Below are 21102 nucleotides of genomic sequence, written 5' to 3' on the forward strand. Positions count from 1 at the left end.
ATTGAGATTAGATCTCATTCATACTCCAGAGAGAAGAAAAGCAGTTCAGCCATCTTTGTCCCTGGAGTTCTCCTCCTGCCGCCGCCATTCACTATTGCAAGATTCGATCTTTGCAACAATAGGAAGTCAAGAAATCAGTTCTTGACATCAGTCTTGCAAGAAAGACTGAAGAAGATTCGGTGTTCAGAGTTTCCAGAGGATTCTTGCGAAGGATCCAGTGTGTAGGACGCACCCTGCTGGTTCTGTTCCATCCATAGTTGTGTCATCTTCAGCAGGAGCGGATCTTGGTTTCTTCTTTGGGCGTGAACACCAACTTTGGGAGATACTGCTTCTTTGGATCAAGTATTCTAAATTTAGGGAATACGATTCCCAGTTGGAGGAAGGTAGGAAATTTTTGAAATTCAGCCACCCATTCCGCAACCTTTTTGGCGTCCATTAGATGGATCCTACCATTCCTTCAGAAGGAATCTAAGCAGAGATTCAAGAACCGTATCTACTTGAGATTGCACACAATTCTCTACACCTAGGATATGTAGCATATTTACATACTCATTTATCAGCTTGTGATCATGACCTAGAGTTCCTGAGTTGTTATTTTTCATGAAACCTCTCATTTCACTTACCCTACTTCCCTAGTTTGTGCTCCAAACATCTTTCGAAGCTTTTGCATGATATCTCTTGCATTGGGAAAATTTTGGTGTTATGTTGCAACAAATTCAACATAGACACTAGCATGTAGCACTTCATCATTTCATCATCATCTACCCAAATGTCAAAATGTTCCCTTCGCTCCTAAGTCACTAATTAAAATAGATTTAAATCATTCTACAGTCACAAGCATTTAAGTTGAAAAACAGCCCTAGAAGTATGGGACTGTGCAAGAAAACCAGAAAAACAAACAAGAGAAGATTAGAGAATGAGAGAGAGAGAGAGAGAGCTGCGGCAAGGAGGGTTAGAGAATGAGAGGTTCGAACTAAACCTCCCTCTAACACTCTAAAACATTTTATTAAGTTAATCTTTGAATTATTACAGAGAGGCCCTTGGGTGGGCAAGAAATTACAAAAATAGAGTATATAAGAGTATGGGCCCAGAATAAGGCCCATTACAGAGGAAAACATAAACATAACATAGAATGACAGCCTATGGGCCATTCGTCCCATCTCCTCTACACTCCCCCTCAAGCTGAGCATAGATGTTAATCATGCCCAGTTTTCCAGTGTCATGCTGAAGCCTTGCCTTGGGAATACCCTTGGTGAGGAAATCTGCCAATTGTCCTTCAGAAGTAATGAATGGAAGACACACTTCACCTGAAGAAACTCTTTCTCGAATGAAGTGTCTATCAACCTCAATATGTTTAGTTCTATCATGTTGTATGGGGTTGTGGGCAATGTTGATGGCAGCCTGATTATCACAGTACAACATCATTGGCTTGTCATAATCAATCTTGAGTTCTTCCATCAATGACCTTAGCCACAACAGTTCAGAGACTCCATGTGCCATGGCCCTATACTCTACTTCTGCGGAGGATCGGGCCACAACTGATTGTTTCTTGCTCCTCCAAGAGACAACATTACCAGCCACCAGACTGCAATACCCTGAAGTAGATCTTCTGTCATCAATATTTCCAGCCCAGTCAACATCAGTATAGGCTTCAAGTTTCAGATGTCCATGCTTGGTAAACAGAATCCCTTTTCCTGGAGAGCCTTTTAAATAACACAAAACTCGTTCTGCAGCTGCGATATGAGTATCTCGAGGGGCATGCATGTATTGGCTAATACAACTAACAGCATATGCAATATTTGAACGAGTCATGCACAGGTACAGGAGCTTCCCAAGAAGCAGAAAGTTTGTGATTCATATCAATAGGAGTTGCAGCTGGTCTAGCACCCATCTTCCCAGTTTCAAAGAGCAAGTCAAGGACATACTTCCTTTGGGAGATAAGAATCCCACCCTTGGATCTAGCAACTTCTTTGCCAAGGAAGTATCTCAACTCCCCCAGATCCTTAATCTCAAATTCTGTACGAAGGAAAGACTTAAGAACACGAATTCCTGAGGCATCATTACCAGTCACAACAATGTCATCAACATACACAATGAGATATACTACCAGAGATTCACTTCTCTTCACAAAAAGGGTATGATCTGACTGTGTCTGAGTGTAGCCAAATTTAACAAGTGCTGTTCTAAATTTCTCAAACCATGCTCTAGGAGACTGTTTGAGGCCATAAAGAGATTTCTTCAATTTGCATACCTTTCCTTGCATATCACTTCCATACATTCCTGGAGGGAGCGACATATAGACCTCCTCATGTAAGTCACCATTCAGAAACGCATTCTTTACATCCAACTGGTAAAGGGGCCAATCAAAGTGAGCTGCTAGAGATAAGAGAACCCTCACAGATGTCATCTTAGCAACAGGAGCAAAGGTCTCTAGGTAATCAATCCCATACGTCTGTGTGTAGCCTTTGGCAACCAGTCTGGCCTTATACCTCTCAATAGTCCCATCAGCCCGGTATTTAATGGTAAAGACCCACTTGCAACCAACTGGATCCTTCCCTTTAGGCAAATCGACCACTTCCCAAGTATCATTTTTGTGTAGGGCATCCATTTCAGATTTCATGGCATCTCTCCATTCTGGAATCTCAAGAGCTTCTGACACAGATCTAGGAATAGGGTTAGAAGCAACTGAAGAGAGATAGGCAAAGTATGAAGGAGAAAGTAGGTCATAAGAAAGGTGTTTGGAAATGCAGTGTGTAGTGCACTTCCGTTTTCCTTTCCTAACAGCAATAGGAACATCAAGATCTGGGAAAGATGGTTCCAAAGAGGTTAAAACAACACCTGTAGTCTCATCTGTGATTGGAAGTGTATGAGGCTCATCTGCTGTAAGGGAAACAACCTGCTCATTCTTGGACCTTTGCCTTTGATACACCTTGGGATTGTGGGTAGGACGAGGAGGTAAAGAGATAGGAGCACTAGGACAAGAAGAACGAAGTGACTGGTCCTCCCTCCCTTGATTCATTTGGTGAGGACACAGGCTCATTAAGAGACTCAACTGGGACAGGGAGAGGAAGAGCAAACACTTGTGACAAACTCTCCCCCTGTTGACAATGTCCTTCCTGAGAGGACCCATAAAAAGGAAAAAGTTCATCAAAGGTAACATCCATTGAGACATATCGAGTGCCAGTCTTTGAATCAAAACAACAGTAACCCTTTTGTGTGGGGGAATAACCAAGGAAGATGCATTTGTGGGCTTTTGGTTCAAACTTATGTCTCTGGGCACTTGGAATGTGAGCATAACAGGTGCAACCAAACACATGGAGAGGAATCGGGAAGAGATCCTTGTTTGGATGAAGAAGACTGAAGGGGGATTTAAACCCTAGAACCCTGGATGGCATACGGTTTATGAGATAGGTAGCAGTGGGAACAACATCACCCCAAAATCTTGTGGGAATATGTGAGGCAAACAAAAGACTCCTTGCAACTTCAACAATATGCCAATTTTTTCTTTCAGCAACTCCATTCTGTTCAGGGGTTCTAACACAGGAACTTTGATGAATAACTTCCATGTCAGAGAGATACAAGGATAAACTCTTCTCAAAATACTCTTTTGCATTGTCAGATCTGAAAATCTTGATTCTGGTATCAAATTGAGTTAAAACAAGCTCATGAAATTGCCTCACAAATCTTGGGACTTCATCACGGGATTTCATTAGGTATATCCAAGTGAATCTAGAAAAATCATCAATAAACAGGATGAAATATCTGTAGCTCCCCATAGAAGATAAGTGGTAAGGCCCCCACACATCAGAGTGCACAATATTAAAAGGAAAAGAGGATCTTTTATTGCTTAAAGGGTAATTGTTTCTACAATGCTTTGATAACTGACAAGACTCACAATTAAGATTGGACACACTGACTCCCTTAAACAGTTAAGGAAATAGATGACTTAAAGCAGAAAAAGGCAAATGACCCAAACGATAATGACTCAACATGATTCGACTGACAGACTCTGACAAGGTAGATCCAAAGGCAGCATTCTTAGAATGATCAAGGCATTGTCCAGGAGTGTCAAGCAAGTATATTCCATTCGTTTCATGGCCACTCCCAATCACCTTTCGAGACTCCAGATCCTGAAAAACACAGTGAGAAGGAAAAAAGGTTACACAACAATTCAATGACTTGGTTAAGCTACTTACAGATAACAAATTGATATTTAATCTAGGTACATGAAGGGTGGAGGATACGAGTAAGGAGTCCGTAGCCTTGACAGTTCCCTTGCCAGAAATAGAGGCAAGAGAGCCATCGGCTAAGGTGCTTTTGTCACGACTAGGAAGCAAACCATATGAAACAAACAAAGTGGAAAGATTGGCCATGTGATCAGAAGCACCTGAGTCTATGATCCAAGGGGTCTTAGGATTACCTAAGGTGGTTGCATGGTTAGCAGGAGCTCTTATACCTGAGTGAGCAAATGCTGTGGTGGCTGAATTTCCTGAAGGGTTGGATGATGAAGTCACTCCTTCAAGATGGCTGATCATCTTTCCAAACTTTTCATACTCAACTTTCATGGCTGCCAACTGTGCACAGGCAGACTCAATTTCAGCATCTGTACCCGTGGCTGCATTTGCACTCCCTGTCTTTCTACTATCATTTTTCTTCTGGAATCGAACAGGAACAAGTCCGGGATGTAATTTCCATCACTTGTCCTTGGTGTGCTTCGGCTTCTTGCAATATTCACAAACAACCTCCTTCTTTCCAGTGCCACTGGGAGCCCCTATAATTCCTTTGGGTTTAACCCCCATATTTGCAAATGCATTAGTGCCAACTCCTTGAACCTATACTTGTCTTCTGCTTTATTCACTACTGACTAAAGCATATGTTTGAGATAGTGAGACACATTCCTTGGATAGGATATTTTGTTTTGTGATGTCATATTCGGGGTTTAGCCCAGTTAGGAACTCAAAAACCCTGTTCCTTTCAACTAATTTCCCGTAGGTTTCTGCATCATTGGGAGTATCCCATGTCACAGCCTCTATCAAATCAATTTCTTGCCACAGAGATTTCAAGGTTGAGAAATATGCCGCAAGGGATTTCTCCCCCTGTCTTAGATTCTTCACATCACTCCTTAGTTTATAGGCTCTGGCTACATTCAGTTTTTGGGAGTAGGTTTCTGCAACACTATCCCAGATTTCCTTAGCCGAGTTCATCCAGAGATTATGTTGACTAATCTGTGGCTGCATTGAATTCACGAGCCACCCAATCATGGTGTAATTCTCTTGCACCCATTTCTCATAAGAGGGATCATCCTCTGGGGGAGCTTTCTTGCTCCCAGAGATAAACCCCCACTTTCCTCTACTACAAATATGAATTTTTACGAATTGTGATCAGGCCAAATAGTTGGTTCCATCCAGTTTAACTGTGGTTACAGCCAACAAAGAATCAGTTGTGGTTCCCAAAGTATGTCCATATTCAGCAGTACTCTTGCTCTCAATATCTGAGAAGTCCATTATGTAAAAACTTCAATTAGGGTTTCGGCAAGCCTCCACTAGTCTACTGATTTTGAAGAACTCAGATTGAGTTGAATCAACAACAAACACAGCAACTCACAAACTCAGTTCAGACCTGACAGCCGTGAGAGCCAAGTTCGGTGGCAACACTTTCAAGAAGAGGAGGGCCTGATTCAGCCTTCAAGAAACAATCAGCAGACCTCCAAACACTATGTATTCTTGGTTTCCAACAATAATTTCCCAAAGAGAGCAAAAATACAGTCCACAGTAGTTAAGAGGCCTTTTTAAAAACACTATGTATACAGCAGTCAACACTCCACTGTTAACAAGTAGGAATCACTTCAAGAACACTCCGTATAGGTCCAAGAAGTAGCTGAACTGAAGTAGAGACTCATACCACTGAGTTTAAACAAGTTTCGGCCACTTGGCAGTCCAACAGGATAAGAAAATAACCCAGAAATCTTTGAGTTAAATCAGTCCAGCAACAACCGAACAGTAGAGCAGATATAGAGGGGTTTCGAGTACTTTAACAGCTCCCCAAATCAGAAAAATAACCCAGCAATAACTCAGCAATAATTGAAGCAACTTACAGTTGTATGAATCTCTGATTTGAGCTTCAAATCAGGTCGAACAATCTATCTCTCTGATTCTTCCTAGTCACCGAACTATTCTCCAAGCGAATAGAGTCTTGGGCACCCTCCAATGACCTCCAAGAGTCAGGAAAATGAGTCAAAACTTCCAGCCCTATAACACCCTCATGCAGTCGGCTGGACTATAACCACATGAGAGCCACGTCAAGCTCAGGCCTGCTCTGATACCAAGTTGAAAAACAGCCCTAGAAGTATGGGACTGTGCAAGAAAACCAGAAAAACAAACAAGAGAAGATTAGAGGATGAGAGAGAGAGAGAGCTGCGGCAAGGAGGGTTAGAGAATGAGAGGTTCGAACTAAACCTCCCTCTAACACTCTAATACACTTTTATTAAGTTAATCTTTGAGTAATTACAAGAGAGGTCCTTGGTTGGACAAGAAATTACAAAAAAAAGAGCATAGAAGAGTATGGGCCCAGAATAAGGCCCATTACAGAGAACATAAAGATAACATAGAGTGACAGCCTATGGGCCATTCGGCTCATCTTCTCTACAATTTATATTTCTAATAAAGGAATGAATGATAATATATAATTTCATCAAAAAGAGTAATTACTTCCTAATTTGATTTAATTATATCATAATTTTTATTTATGTATTTTAGACTTTATACATTTTATCAGTAATTATTTGTCTTTAATATCTTCTACCATCATTTAATTTAAATGTTAGTGAATAATATTTAGTTGTACATTTGTACTCAATGTTTTATTAATTTTATATTGTTATAGTGGTAAAAATGCAACTTTTAGAGTCCCATAGAATAAATACATAATTATCACAGCCTCAAGGGCAATGTATAATTACTACTATATATATAAAGGTTAATGTGTTAAAATTATCATTTTTAAACCTAGGTTTGGTATGGTATTCCTTTTTTTGTTCATAATGGTAGCACAAGTACATGTTTTGTTTTCTTTCTTTATTTTCTTCTCTTTTTTGTTCTCTCTCATGTTGTCTCCTTCTCTGTATGCCCAATCTTGGCTTTATCCTTTCCAATGGTACATTGGTGCCTCTCTCTCTCTCTCTCCCTCTGAATCATGCCATTCATTTAATTGTTCATGAAGGTGACCAGAAGTCAACCAAGAGAAGAGAAAACAACAAAAGTACACCCAACCACACAAGAAAAACAGTACAACTTCCAACAAACCCAACCATAGCCAAAGACCCAACAAATTTTAACTTCCAGTCGGCAAGTCTCAAACAAATCGAAAGTCAGCCCATCTGAAGAACAGATACCAAACCCCAAGCAGAAGCCAAAATTCATGCAAGCTCAAAACACAAGCAATTGACTTAACAATCCAAAATCGTGCTTGGGCACTAATCTTCTCGAAAAATTTGAGCACGAACCAGCCTACCTCTTCTTAAGAGCTTTCTTTTGTAAAGAGACTGGGCCGAATGGGTCCTAGTATCTTCTCTTGTAATATCTATTCTTTTATTGTTGGCTAATGGGCCTGTTATTTCTTTTTGTTTAATCTCTTTATGTTACTGCCTAGTTGGCTGCCCACTTAAGGGCATACTTGTCATTACTCTAATTTTAATTCTTAATAAAAAAGGATTAGAGGAGAAAGGGAAGATAATTCGATTCTTCTTCTTCTTCCTTATCTTTTCGCCATCTTCTTCTCTGTAGAGGAGATGGGCCGAATGGCCCATAGACTGTCATTCTATTGTTATGTTTATGTTTTCCTCTGTAATGGGCCTTATTCTGGGCTTATACTCTTATATACTCTGTTTTTGTAATTTCTTACCCACCCAAGGGCCTCTCTGTAATAATTCAAAGGTTAACATAATAAAATGTTTTAGAGTGTTAGAGGGAGGTTTAGTTCGAACCTCTCACTCTCTAACTCTCATTGGCGCCAGCTCTCTCTCTCTCTCATCTTTTTAATCTTCTCTTGTTTGTTTTCTAGTTTTGCATCTAATCTCAAGCAGTTCTATACTTCAAGAGGGCTGTTTTCAACTTGGTATTAGAGTAGGCCAGAGCTTGGCGTGACCCTCGTGTGGTTCTAGTCCAGCCGACTGCATGAGGATGTTCTAGGGCTGGAAGTTTAAAGTCATTTGCCTGGTTCTTGGAGGTCATTGGAGGGTGCCCAAGTCTTTACCCACTTGGAGAATAGTTCGGTGACCAGGAAGAATCAGAGAGAATGGTGTTCGGCCTAATTTGAAGTTCAAATAAGAGATTCACATACTGTAAGTTACCGCAGTTATTGCTGGGTTATTTTCTTTGCTTGGGAGGGCTGTTAAAGTACTCGAAACCCCTCTCCATTCTGCCCTACTGTTCGGCTGTTGCTGGATTGATTCAACTCAGAGATTTTTGGGTTATTTTGGGGAGCAGTTCGTTGTTGGACTGTCAAGTTGCTGAAACTGGTTTGGACTCGGTGGTATTAGTCTCTAATTCAGCCCAACCTTTTCTTGGACCTATACGAAATACTATTGAAGTGGTTTCTATTAGTTATCAGTAGGGTGTTAACTACTGCACACAGAGTGTTTGTTAAAAGGCCTCTTAAGGACTGTGGACTGTTATTTCTTCTCTTTGGGACAACGGTTGTTGGGGACCTGGAGTACTTTGTGTTTGGAGGTCTGCTGGTTGCCCCTTGAAGGTTGAAATAGTATTTCTTCTTCTAGAAAGAGCTGCCACCGAGCTTGGCTGTCACGGTTGTCAAGACTGAACTGATTTTGTGAGCTGTGTGGTGTTGCCGATTCAGCTCAAACCAAGTTCATCAAGAATCCCTGCACTTTCAGAAACTTATTAAAACCCTAATTGGAACCTTTTCATGATGGACTTCTCAGACCTTGAAAGCAAGAGTGTTGCTGAATATGGATAGACTTTGGGAACCCCAGCCCATTCTATGTTGGCTGTAACTACAGTTAAACTTGATGGGACCAACTACTTGGCATGGTCACAATCAGTGAAAATCCATATTTGTAGCAAAGGAAAATGGGAGCAAGAAAGCTCCCCCAGAGGATGATCCATCTTATGAGAGATGGATGCAAGAAAACTATACAGTGATTGGGTGGCTTGTGAATTCAATGCAGCCACAAATTAGTCAATACTATCTTTGGATGAACTTGACTAAGGAAATCTGGGATAGTGTTGCAGAAATCTACTCCCAGAAATTGAATGTTGCCAGAGCCTATAAACTGAGGAATGATGTGAAGAATCTAAGACAGGGGGAGAAATCCCTTGCGACATACTTCTCAACCCTGAAATCTTTTTGGCAAGAGATTGATCTGATAGAGGCTGTAACATGGGATACCCTCGATGATGTTGAAACATACAGGAAATTAGTTGAAAGGAACAGGGTCTTTGAGTTCCTAACTAGGCTGAATCCTAAATATGATATTACAAAGCAGAACATTTTGTCCAAGGAAAGTGTTTCTTTGTCGCAAGCATATGCTTTGGTCAGCAGTGAAGAGAGTAGAAGACAAGTACAGGTTCAAGGAGTTGGCATCAATGATCATTATTTGGGGGATAAACCGAAAGGGGTTATAGGGGCTCCCAGTGGCACAGGAAAGAAGGAGGTGGTCTGTGAATATTGCAAGAAGCCAAAACACATGGCCAATCTTTCCACTTTGTTTGTTTCATATGGTTTGCTTCCTAGTCGTGACAAAAGCACCTTAGCCGATGGCTCTCTTGCCTCTATTTCTGGCAAGGGAACTGTCAAGGCTACGGACTCCTTACTCGTATCCTCCACCCTTCATGTACCTAGATTAAATATCAATTTGTTATCTGTAAGTAGCTTAACCAAGTCATTGAATTGTTGTGTAACCTTTTTTCCTTCTCACTGTGTTTTTCAGGATCTGGAGTCTCGAAAGGTGATTGGGAGTGGCCATGAAGCGAATGGAATATACTTGCTTGACACTCCTGGACAATGCCTTGATCATTCTAAGAATGCTGCCTTTGGATCTACCTTGTCAGAGTCTGTCAGTCGAATCATGTTGAGTCATTATCGTTTGGGTCATTTGCCTTTTTCTGCTTTAAGTCATCATCTATTTCCTTAACTGTTTAAGGGAGTCGGTGTGTCCAGTCTTAATTGTGAGTCTTGTCAGTTATCAAAGCATTGTAGAAACAATTACCCTTTGAGCAATAAAAGATCCTCTTTTCCTTTTAGTATTGTGCACTCTGATGTGTGGGGGCCTTACCACTTATCTTCTATGGGGAGCTACAGATATTTCATCCTGTTTATTGATGATTTTTCTAGATTCACTTGGATATACCTAATGAAATCCCGTGATGAAGTCCCAAGATTTGTGAGGCAATTTCATGAGCTTGTTTTAACTCAATTTGATACCAGAATCAAGATTTTCAGATCTGACAATGCAAAAGAGTATTTTGAGAAGAGTTTATCCTTGTATCTCTCTGACATGGAAGTTATTCATCAAAGTTCCTGTGTTAGAACCCCTGAACAGAATGGAGTTGCTGAAAGAAAAAATTGGCATATTGTTGAAGTTGCAAGGAGTCTTTTGTTTGCCTCACATATTCCCACAAGATTTTGGGGTGATGTTGTTCCCATTGCTACCTATCTCATAAACCGTATGCCATCCAGGGTTCTAGGGTTTAAATCCCCCTTCAGTCTTCTTCATCCAAACAAGGATCTCTTCCCGATTCCTCTCCATGTGTTTGGTTGCACCTGTTATGCTCACATTCCAAGTGCCCAGAGACATAAGTTTGAACCAAAAGCCCACAAATGCATCTTCCTTGGTTATTCCCCCACACAACAGGGTTATTGTTGTTTTGATCCAAAGACTGGCACTCGACATGTCTCTATGGATGTTACCTTTGATGAGCTTTCTCCTTTTTATGGTTCCTCTCAAGAAGGACATTGTCAATAGGGGGAGAGTCTGTCATAAGTATTTGCTCTTCCTCTTCCTGTCCCAGTTGAGTCACTTGACAAGCTTGTATCCTCACCAAATGAATCAAAGGAGGATCAACCACTTCTTTCCTCTTTCATAGTGTCCCTATTTCTTTACCTCCTCGTCCTACCCATAATCCCAAAGTGTATCAAAGGCAAAGATCCAGGAATGAGCAAGTTGTTTCCCTTACAACAGATGAGACTCATACATTCCCAATCACAGATGAGATAACAGGTACTGCTTTAGCCTCTTTGGAACCATCTTTTCCAGATCTTGATGTCCCCATTGTTGTTAGGAAAGGAAAGCGGAAGTGTACTACATACTGCATTTCCAAACACCTTTCTTATGATCTAGTTTCTCATTCTTACTTTGCCTACCTCTCTTCAGTTGATTCTAACCCCATTCCTAGGTCTGTGTCAGAAGCTCTTGGGATTCCAGAATGGGGAGATGCCATGAAGTCTGAAATGGATGCTCTACACAAAAATGAAATTTGGGAGGTGGTGGATTTGCCTGAAGGGAAGGATCCAGTTGGGTGCAAGTGGGTCTTTACCATTAAATACAGGGCTGATGGGATTATTGAGAGGTACAAGGCCAGACTTGTTGCAAAAGGCTACACACAAACATATGGGATTGACTACCTGGAGACCTTTGCCCCTGTTGCCCAGATGATATCTGTGAGGGTTCTCTTATCTCTAGCAGCTCACTTTGATTGGCCTCTTTATCAATTGGATGTAAAGAATGCATTTTTGAATGGTGACTTACATGAGGAGGTCTACATGTGTCTCCCTCTAGGAATGTATGGGAAAGATATGCAAGGAAAGGTATGCAAATTGAAGAAATCACTTTATGGCCTCAAACAGTCTCCTAGAGCCTGGTTTGAGAAATTTAGAGTTGCACTTGTTAAATTCGGTTATGTTCAGACACAGTCAAATCATACTCTTTGTGAAGAAAAGTGGATTTCTAGTAGTGTATCTCATTGTGTATGTTGATGACATTATAGTGACTGGTGAGGATGCCTCCGGCATTCGGGCCCTTAAGTCTTTCCTCCGTACAAAATTTGAGATTAAGGATCTGGGGGAGTTGCGATACTTCCTTGGCATAGAAGTTGCTAGATCCAAGGATGGGATTCTTATTTCCCAGAGGAAATATGTCCTTGATTTGCTGTCTGAAACTGGAAAAATGGGTGCTAGACCAGCTGCAACTCCCATTGATATGAGTCACAAACTTATAGCTTCGGATGAAACATTGTTGGAAGACAAAGGGGTCTTTTAGAGACTTCTTGGGAAGCTTCTGTACCTGTGCATGGCTCGGCCAGATATTGCGTATGCTGTTAGTTGTATTAGCCAGTTCATGCATGCTCCTAGAGATACTCATATGGCAGCAGGAGAACGAATTTTGTGCTATCTGAAATGCTCTCCAGGAAAAGGAATTTGAAGGGATGAGAGATCCATCATATGGATGCCCAAATCTGGCGGAATGAAGGGGGCGAATTTCAAAAATTTTTCTCTACCTTCAACTGGGAATCGCATTCCCTATTTAGAAAATCATATTTTCAAGGACCAATCTTGAGCCATGAACTGAACCAGATCTGAACCAAAAGAAGTAGGAGAGAGGTATATCTGATACAGAGAAATATTATCTCTCAATGGAGGTGTTCACACCCAAGGAAGGATCCAAAGACTGCTCCCAGTGAAGATGGCACAATGCAGGATGGAGCAAAATGAGTAGCGTTCTCCAAGAACCTGATCCTTCGTAGGAATAACTGGATGGCATGTGAGCACTGCTTCCAATCAGTCCTTTCACAAAGGGCTGATATCAAGATCGAATCTTGATCTCTCCCACAAAGTTGGAGATCGAACTGGAGGCTTGGCGGCGGCAGGAAGGAGGCGGCAAGAAAGAGTTTTTGCAGGGATTGCAGAAATCTTTCTTCTGTGATTTCCGCTCTGAAGACTAGAGACCTTTTTCTCTCTTGTGTTGTCTGTTGTCTCTAAAGGCTGCCGCCCCCTCCTCCTTTAATAGGCTCAAAGGGATCAGCTTCTAATCCCATTAGGAATTGCTGATCCAAATCATATTTGGATTAGAAGTCCCTTTAAGTGGTAAGGAAGAACCCTTATCTTATCTGTAGATTAGATCAACCCTCTCCTAATCCTATTAGGAGGCTCCTAGATCTAAATCTTATTTAGATCTATGGTCTCTCTGAGTGGATAGGGTCAAGGCCCAATCCTATCAACTGATTTAATCCCAGATCCGCCCCTCATTTAAACTGTTCAAATCAGCCCAGTTCGAAATGGGCTTTAGGCCCATTAAGGTTGTGTGTTCACTTAGCCTTCCAAACTGCTGCCCAGTTGGACTTCCTTGTATGGCGTGGGACCCAAACATTGATCTACACATCAGCCACATGGGTTCGGCCCAGCCTTTGTTACAAGGCCTGGCCGATTACACTACTATGGACAATGCACCCCCTGAAACCCATCAAATGGGCTCTATGGGCCCAACACTTACCCTAAGTGGTCCCTGGGCCAAGCCACGTTGTAACACCCAGGGGCTGTGGGCAGATGCAAGATTAGCTCATCAGGTAGTGCCCTCAATGGTCTTACACTCAACCTCTCAGCCCATACTGATCAAACACTGCCCGACAAGATAGGACCTCTCCCTCAGCCGCAAGGAACAGTGTTGCACTCTCTGCTTATATGGATCCCGGGAATTAAAACCTTTTGCAAACATTTTAGAAACCATAATATATATACTTTTATATCTCATATAAAAAATACTTTGCAAAACAAATCTCAACGATTGAAATCGGCTGCCGGCAGTCTTGGTTTCCATCAGTGAGAGTGCATCCCCGATCATTACCTTTGTCCGACAAAGGGGCTGATCCTGTCACTATGATCACCCACTAAGATGAATTCTCAGACTGTCCCAACATACCCAGGTTTTGACCCCCGCTAAGGATCTCATTGATTGGTACATCAAAGACAGCCCAATCCGACACCTAGTGCAGTATCATAATCGAGTCTAGGGGTCGGGTGTAACTTTCCAGTTTTGCCCATTAGTCTCCAAGGTCCAGGGCAATGCTGGAAATCTGGTCCAGTTCAAAGATTCAATTAATCCTACACTGTATGTGCCTAGGGTCTCACCCTGGCAGCTGAGACAGGCCACCCCAACCGACTTGGTGGCGCAACAGTGTCAGCCTTATCAGGATAGGTCTCCCCAGACCGACCCACTGGCTGTGAACATTCTAAACTAACACGGGTCTCATTAAGTGTCCAGTTTAAGGGTATTACACTGAAACATACCAAGGGAACATGAATCAAATATGTACTTTTATTCATTTACAATAAACTTTTAATGCACATCATTCTGATTGAAGCTAAGGGCATACAAAACTGTCCAACATAATTCTATTTACCAAGCATGGTCATCTGAAACTTGAAGCCTATACTGATGTTGATTCGGTTGGAAATATTGATGATAGAAGATCTACTTCAGGGTATTAAAGTTTGGTGGCTGGTAATGTTGTCTCTTGGAGGGGTAAGAACAATCAGTTGTGGCCCGATCCTCCGCAGAAGCAGAGTATAGAGCCATGGCACATGGAGTCTCTGAATTGTTGTGGCTAAGGTCCTTAATGGAGGAACTTGGGATTGATCATGGCAAACCCATGATGTTGTACTGTGATAATCAGGCTGCCATCAACATTGCTCACAACCCAGTACAACATGATAGAACCAAACATATTGAGGTTGATAGACACTTTATTCGAGAAAGAGTTTCTTCCGGTGAAGTGTGTTTTCCATTCATTACTTCTGAAGGACAATTGGCAGATTTCCTCACCAAGGGTATTTCCAAGGCAAGGCTTCAACATGACATTGGCAAACTGGGCATGATTAACATCTATGCTCAGCTTGAGGGGGAGTGTAGAGGAGATGGGCCGAATGGCCCGTAGGCTGTCATTCTATGTTATGTTTATGTTTTCCTCTGTAATGGGCCTTATTCTGGGCCCATACTCTTATATACTCTGTTTTTGTAATTTTTGCCCACCCAAGGGCCTCTCTGTAATAATTCAAAGATTAACTTAATAAAATATTTTAGAGTGCCAAGGGCCTCATTGGCACCAGCTCTCTCTCTCTCTCTCTCATCTTCTTAATCTTCTCTTGTTTGTTTTCTGGTTTTGCATCTAATATCAAGCAGTTCTATACTTCAAGAGGGCTGTTTTCAACTTTCTCTTGTGTTGCTGCTCTTACTTCTCTTATTCCTTATTCTAATCTTTAAATTTACACCTAATATTTGAGCACTGATTTACATCTTCTTTATTTTCTTCACCTTCTTGTTTGGCCCAATCTCAAATAAGCCTACTCTTAATCTATAAAAACTTTTGAAACCATAATATTTCCGTGTTTTATGTGTGATTTCTGAAACTTCTTATTGCAAGAGGTTTCTTCTTAATAACATAAGCTTTGTCCAAAACCATATACATCATATATGCTTTTAATCCACAAAGTGTTTGACTTACATGACATGAGTGCCTTGAAGCATTTTAAGAATGCCTTGCCTTGAGGTGTTCCTTGGTGCATACAATGATTAGTATAATGATTTCCTTGGACAATGGTTCTATCTAAACTTATGAAATAGCTACTACCCCATCATTATGATCAAACTTTTGATTTCCATCTCATGGGAATTCCGTATTTTCATTTAATGATTCCAAATTCTTTTTGGCAGAACCACACTTAAAGCCTTGGGGTCACAATGACCCTAGTAGTTAAGTGTGGATCCACTCAATACACAAAGCCGTGGTGTCACGGGGGTAGTTCTACAGCGGAAGAAACCCGTGCGGCGTCCTGGCCAAGGCAGGCCAGGACAAGCCTTTATGCGCTTAGAGGCTAGGAGTTGCCCGATGGGATGGCTCCACCAACGTCAGTAGCACTGGATCATGACCTCAAGTCCAATGGCCGGGGCACTCTCCTGGCTCAGACCGGTCCATGGGAGGCGCCGCTTACGTGCTAAAGGGGGACAACCATAATGGAAGGCGACCATGCGCCGATGAGGTGACTTGGCACCGATGTGAAGGGTCTCCTGTATGCCGATGATGACAGGCACCTGTGTGCCATGATGATAGGCAACCGCTTGGGCCGGAACACACCCGTGCGCTAGGGGCAACGGGATAGCTCAATCAGCTTGGGCAAGGGGCTGGCGAGGTAAAGGGACATGCTTGAGCCAGGCCCGCATGCCAAGCCTCCCTTGAGTATCGGTAGCGCAGTGCCGGTCCAACATTGTCCCCATGAGCAAGTGTGCGCCCATGAGGAACCCTGGTAGCCATGCTAGCCGTTAACCAGGGCCGCCCCGCAAGGGGATGAAGGTCTAGGAGTGCCAAGGTTAGGCACCCAAGGAGGTTGACCACCCCTCCTCAAAGAGTACGTTAAGCTTTTGGTGGTCTGCCTGAAGATGACATCAGTTCTCCCAAAAATCTTACAGGCGAAAATGACGGGCATGTCCCTAACGTAAGCCTGCCAAGCGTAGGCAAGGCTAAGCCTGCTTTGAACCGTAACAGTGGGGTACTATCTCTTGAGTAGGGATGGCAATTCATGTTCTTGTATTGTGTCAAGACGAGGGTATTTTGGATACATGGGTTGACATGAATACACGACACGACTAATTAATCATGTGAAATTTTCAAACATGAAGACAACCTATTTATTACATAGGTGACATGACATGACCTGCATAACGTGTTTATTTAAACAGGTCATTTTTTTTTGTTGACATGACAGTCTTGATAACCTATTTAAATCTATAATAAATGACAATATGTCCCAGATTAACACAAAATCAACATGTGTTAAAATTAAACAATAAATAGATTTAAGTAGTAAAATAAACATTCAATCATCATTCTTTTTATAAATGAGAGTAGCTTTATTAATTCAAATAATGAAAGTACAGTCAGCCTAGGAGGAGGCATGAGGTGTTACCTCCCCTGAGGACTGAAGCATCAACACTAAACATACACAAGCCTGAAACACAATTACAAAGTAGCCCAAAACAGATCTCCCCTTGACACCCCTTGCTTGGCCAGAGAATCAGCCATTGCATTTGTTGATCTGCTGACCCACTGAAAGCTGACAACCATATTTCTTGTCAGCCATTTAACCTTCTTTAACAAATCCCTTTTGCCCCAACAAGCTGTTTCTAGACTTGTCAGCCAGCCCACTACTACCTTGGAATCTCCTTCTACTATCAAATTGTTCACTCCAAGTTGACTGGCCATCTGTATACCTTGTACCACTGCTAGTATCTCTGCCGTTACAAAATCACCAATACCCACTGGTCTTGAAAATAAAGACAACATGTTGCTGTCTTTGTCTCTCAGAATCCCTCCTACTCCAGATGGCCCTGGGTTACCTTGGCAGCTACCATCAAAATTCAATTTTTCCACTCCATTCGGTGGGGGTTTCCATTCAGCTTGTGATTTGTTTTTTGTGGAGACTGTAGAAGCCACTGTTGCCCAGTTTCTCCTCAAGTCATCAAAGGAGTAATCTGCCAACAAGTGTGAAGATTTCAGCCATGAGACTGTCCTTGTCATTATGCATTCCTTGATTTTAGAAGGACTTCTTTCCTTTTCTTGAAATATTCTATCATTTCTCTCCTCCCATAACGTCCACAAGGTAGCGGCTCTAATACATTTCCACATTAGCTTCCCTCTTTTTGTCAATCTCCCAAAGGCAGCCGGAGTGAATAGCAGCTTTACTTTGGAGGGCAAGTTCCACTTGCACCCAAATAATGAAACAACCCAGTTCCAAATATTGGCAGCAAAAGAGCACAATATCAGCAAATGATTACAGTTCTCACCTTTCACATTACACAAAAAGCACCAATTTTTTGGTGACAAACACATTTAAGGTTTCTTCTTTTGCAAGTTTTCCATAGTATTGATCTTACCATAATAGGCTTCCCAACAGAACATTGCTATTTTAGGGGGTATTGGCCTTGACCAAACCTCTTTAACGGGGAAGACTTGAGAGGAGTTGGAGCAAAGGGCTTTAAAGAAAGATACACAAGTGAAGGAGCCAACCAGGGTTAGAGACCAAACCCTTTTATTTGGGTTAGGGGGGTCCAAACACACCGAGTCTAGAAGCAACAAGAGCTCTAAAACACAAAGAAATTCTTCATCCCTTAACCCTTTTCGAAACCCAAAGGGCGAACCAGGGGGAAAGGAACAATGAAATGGGTTTCTTTTTAAAGAGGGAGATGGAATAGAGAGAAGGGAAACAGTCTTTTAGGGGTTAAGTGCTCACCCAAATATCTTCCCAAAAAAGAATGGAGTTTCCAGAACAAGCATCATACCTTACAAATCTGAGGAATTTGGGGAGAATGCCAGAAATAACCTTCCAAGGTGTTGTGAGCAAAGTCCTTCGGGATACCCCTGCGTCCCAACCTGATTCAGAATAGCCATGGATACTCTTCACTACTTCATGCCACAACCTCTCCCTCTCCAGGGGCCACCTCCAAAGCTACTTATCTAAAAGAGCTTCATTCTTACTCATCACATTCCCTAAGCCTAGGCCTCCTTTTTTGCTTTGACTCATCACCTCCCACCTAATCAAGTGATCATTTTTCTCTCCCCAGGTTCCCATAAGAAGTACCTCATCAGTTTTTCCAACCTCTTTGCCTCCCTTTTAGGAATTCTAAAGACTGACAGGAAGTATAAAGGCAAGTTGGCTAAAGTTGCTTTAATCAAAGTAACTCTACCCCCCAAGGAAATATAGTTTTTCTTCCAAGCTGCCAATCTTTTTTCGAATTTTTCCACCACCGGGTTCCAGAACCTACTTTCCTTTGGATTTGCACCTAAAGGAAGTCTTAGGTAGGATAGAGGCCACTGAGACCAAGTGCATTCTAATGAGGCTGCTATAGACTCCATCTCCTCTTTGTTCAAATGTATTCCCACAACACAACTCTTCTCAAAATTTATCTTCAAATTTGAGGCCCTCTCAAAGTGAATTATTAAATCCTTCAGATTCCTTACCTCCATCAGATCACAACCTTCACAGAAGATTATTATGTCATTTTTAAATTGAAGATGGGTTATCGATAGTCTATATCTATTCTCCACCCTCTTAAAGATCCGGCCCTATCCGCTTCTGAGAGGAGTCTACTAAAACAAATTCATGAAAACCTTTCAATGTCATCCTTACCTACCATTAATAGTATTTCATCCAAATATAGTACAGACCATTATCTCTAAATTAAAACATACTTGAAACATTGGGTCATAAATAGGTGATTTTCAAGCTTAGTGGATCAACCCAAAATGGACACCTTTATTAATTGTGATAAACAGGTTGACCATAAACATGGTTAAGGTAGTAAACCCAAACACACTATGTCTCGTGTTCAAGGGTGTATAAGAGAAGATAAGATAAGTGGTAAATTGGTGGTAGAAATTTGTCTGAAGGAGTCTGAGTGTTTTCTTGATAGTCAAGTGGATATTGTTTGTCAAGATACTGAAGAAGAGGTGGGGGAAGAAGGTGTTGATGCCAGGGAGTTGATCAAGGAATCTTTTTTTATGCTGAAACTGATCTAATTGTCACCCAGAAATTGCTAACAGTCAATCTGGAATGCTGAAATAGGTCTAGCAATCACCCAGAAATGCTGAAACAAATCTAATAATGACCCAGAAATTATTGTCAATCAGTCTGGAATGCTGAAACAGATCTAACAATCACCCAGAAACTGCTGACAATCAGAATATTAGGGCTAAAATCAGAGAACTAATCGTAGGACTAGGAAAACCCTAGAAAAAAAATCCAGAGAAATCAAAAAATTTCAGCCACTCCATCCAGATACTCTAATATGTTTCTGATTGGTGTCAATCTCAAAGAAAAACCAAAATTTAATCTTATTACCAAAGGACAAGTCATACTTCATATGATTGAGAGACAAAGGGGGAACACCATGTATTGGCTTTCAAGGGAAACAGTAGCTTTGTGCATCAAACTAGCATCCCAATCATTCTCTGATAGCCCATGAATGCTAGTCACTTGCTTATGCCAAAGCTTTTCATTCTTTGTGGGGGTACCTCCACAACCACTTACCTAAAAGAGATAGATTCTTCTTACTCACATTACCTTTTTCCAAGCTACCCTCCTCTTTAGTTCTACTTGTTTTTTCCCAACTAACCAAATGAGTTTTCTTCACCTGTCCTGGTTTCGCAAAAAGTCCCACATAATCTTCTTAATCAAAGTTAACATTGACATGTAACACACAAGGAGATTTGCTAGGGTGGACTTAATCAAAAGCTAGTAGATTTGGGGTTGGCACCCAAAGGTAAGCCCAGATACTTCAACGGTCTATCATCACACATTAAACCTCAACTCTTCTAAATGTATTCATGCTACCAAACTCTTGCCCCAATTGACCTTCAAGTTAGACAATCTTTCAAATACCTCACTACTAACTTCAAATTTTCAACAATTGACTATTCATCCCATCAGAAAAAGTAATTATATCATCTGCAAATTGTAAATGGGTTACCACAAACCTCTCTCTCCCCACAGTCCACCCCTTCAAAAATTGCATTCTATTAGCTCTTGAGATCAATCTATCAACACATCTACAACCGAAGTAAAAAGAAAGGGAGATAAAGGATCATCTTGCCTAAGACCCCTCATTGCCCCCAAAAAGTCCCTCACAAATCCATTAATGATCACTGAGAAATGGCAAGTTTGTAAACATCCCTTAATCCATTTACAACAAAATTCTCCAAATCCACAATTCCTCATTATGTTAAGCAAAAACTCCCAATCAACAAGAGCATATGCTTTCTCCAGATCTAGCTTATTTGCCATTCCCTTTCTCCATCTTTTTTGTGCCTCCACACATTCATTAGGTACAAGAATCCGATCCACAATCTGCCTTTCCTAAGATAAATGCCCCTTGAAATTGTATGATAATCGAAGGGTTATATTTTATATTTTTTATATAAATATTACAAAATGACTCCTATAATACATGTTATATGTGATATTTCATATTTCAAAATATAGAAAATAATTTTTATACACATTGTATGACATATAATATAAAAAATGTATATTTAATATTCT

General features: G+C 41.3%; 1 protein-coding gene across 3 annotated transcripts in view; it reads left to right on the plus strand.

The window, feature by feature from the left end:
- LOC104589917 (Subtilase family protein) overlaps nt 1-21102 on the plus strand; it is a 79760-nt gene that overhangs the window by 22571 nt on the left and 36087 nt on the right. The window lies entirely within an intron of this gene.

Source organism: Nelumbo nucifera, chromosome 7 (assembly GCF_055504915.1).
Source record: "Nelumbo nucifera cultivar China Antique chromosome 7, China Antique-T2T, whole genome shotgun sequence".
In the NCBI taxonomy this organism is placed as follows: domain Eukaryota; kingdom Viridiplantae; phylum Streptophyta; class Magnoliopsida; order Proteales; family Nelumbonaceae; genus Nelumbo; species Nelumbo nucifera.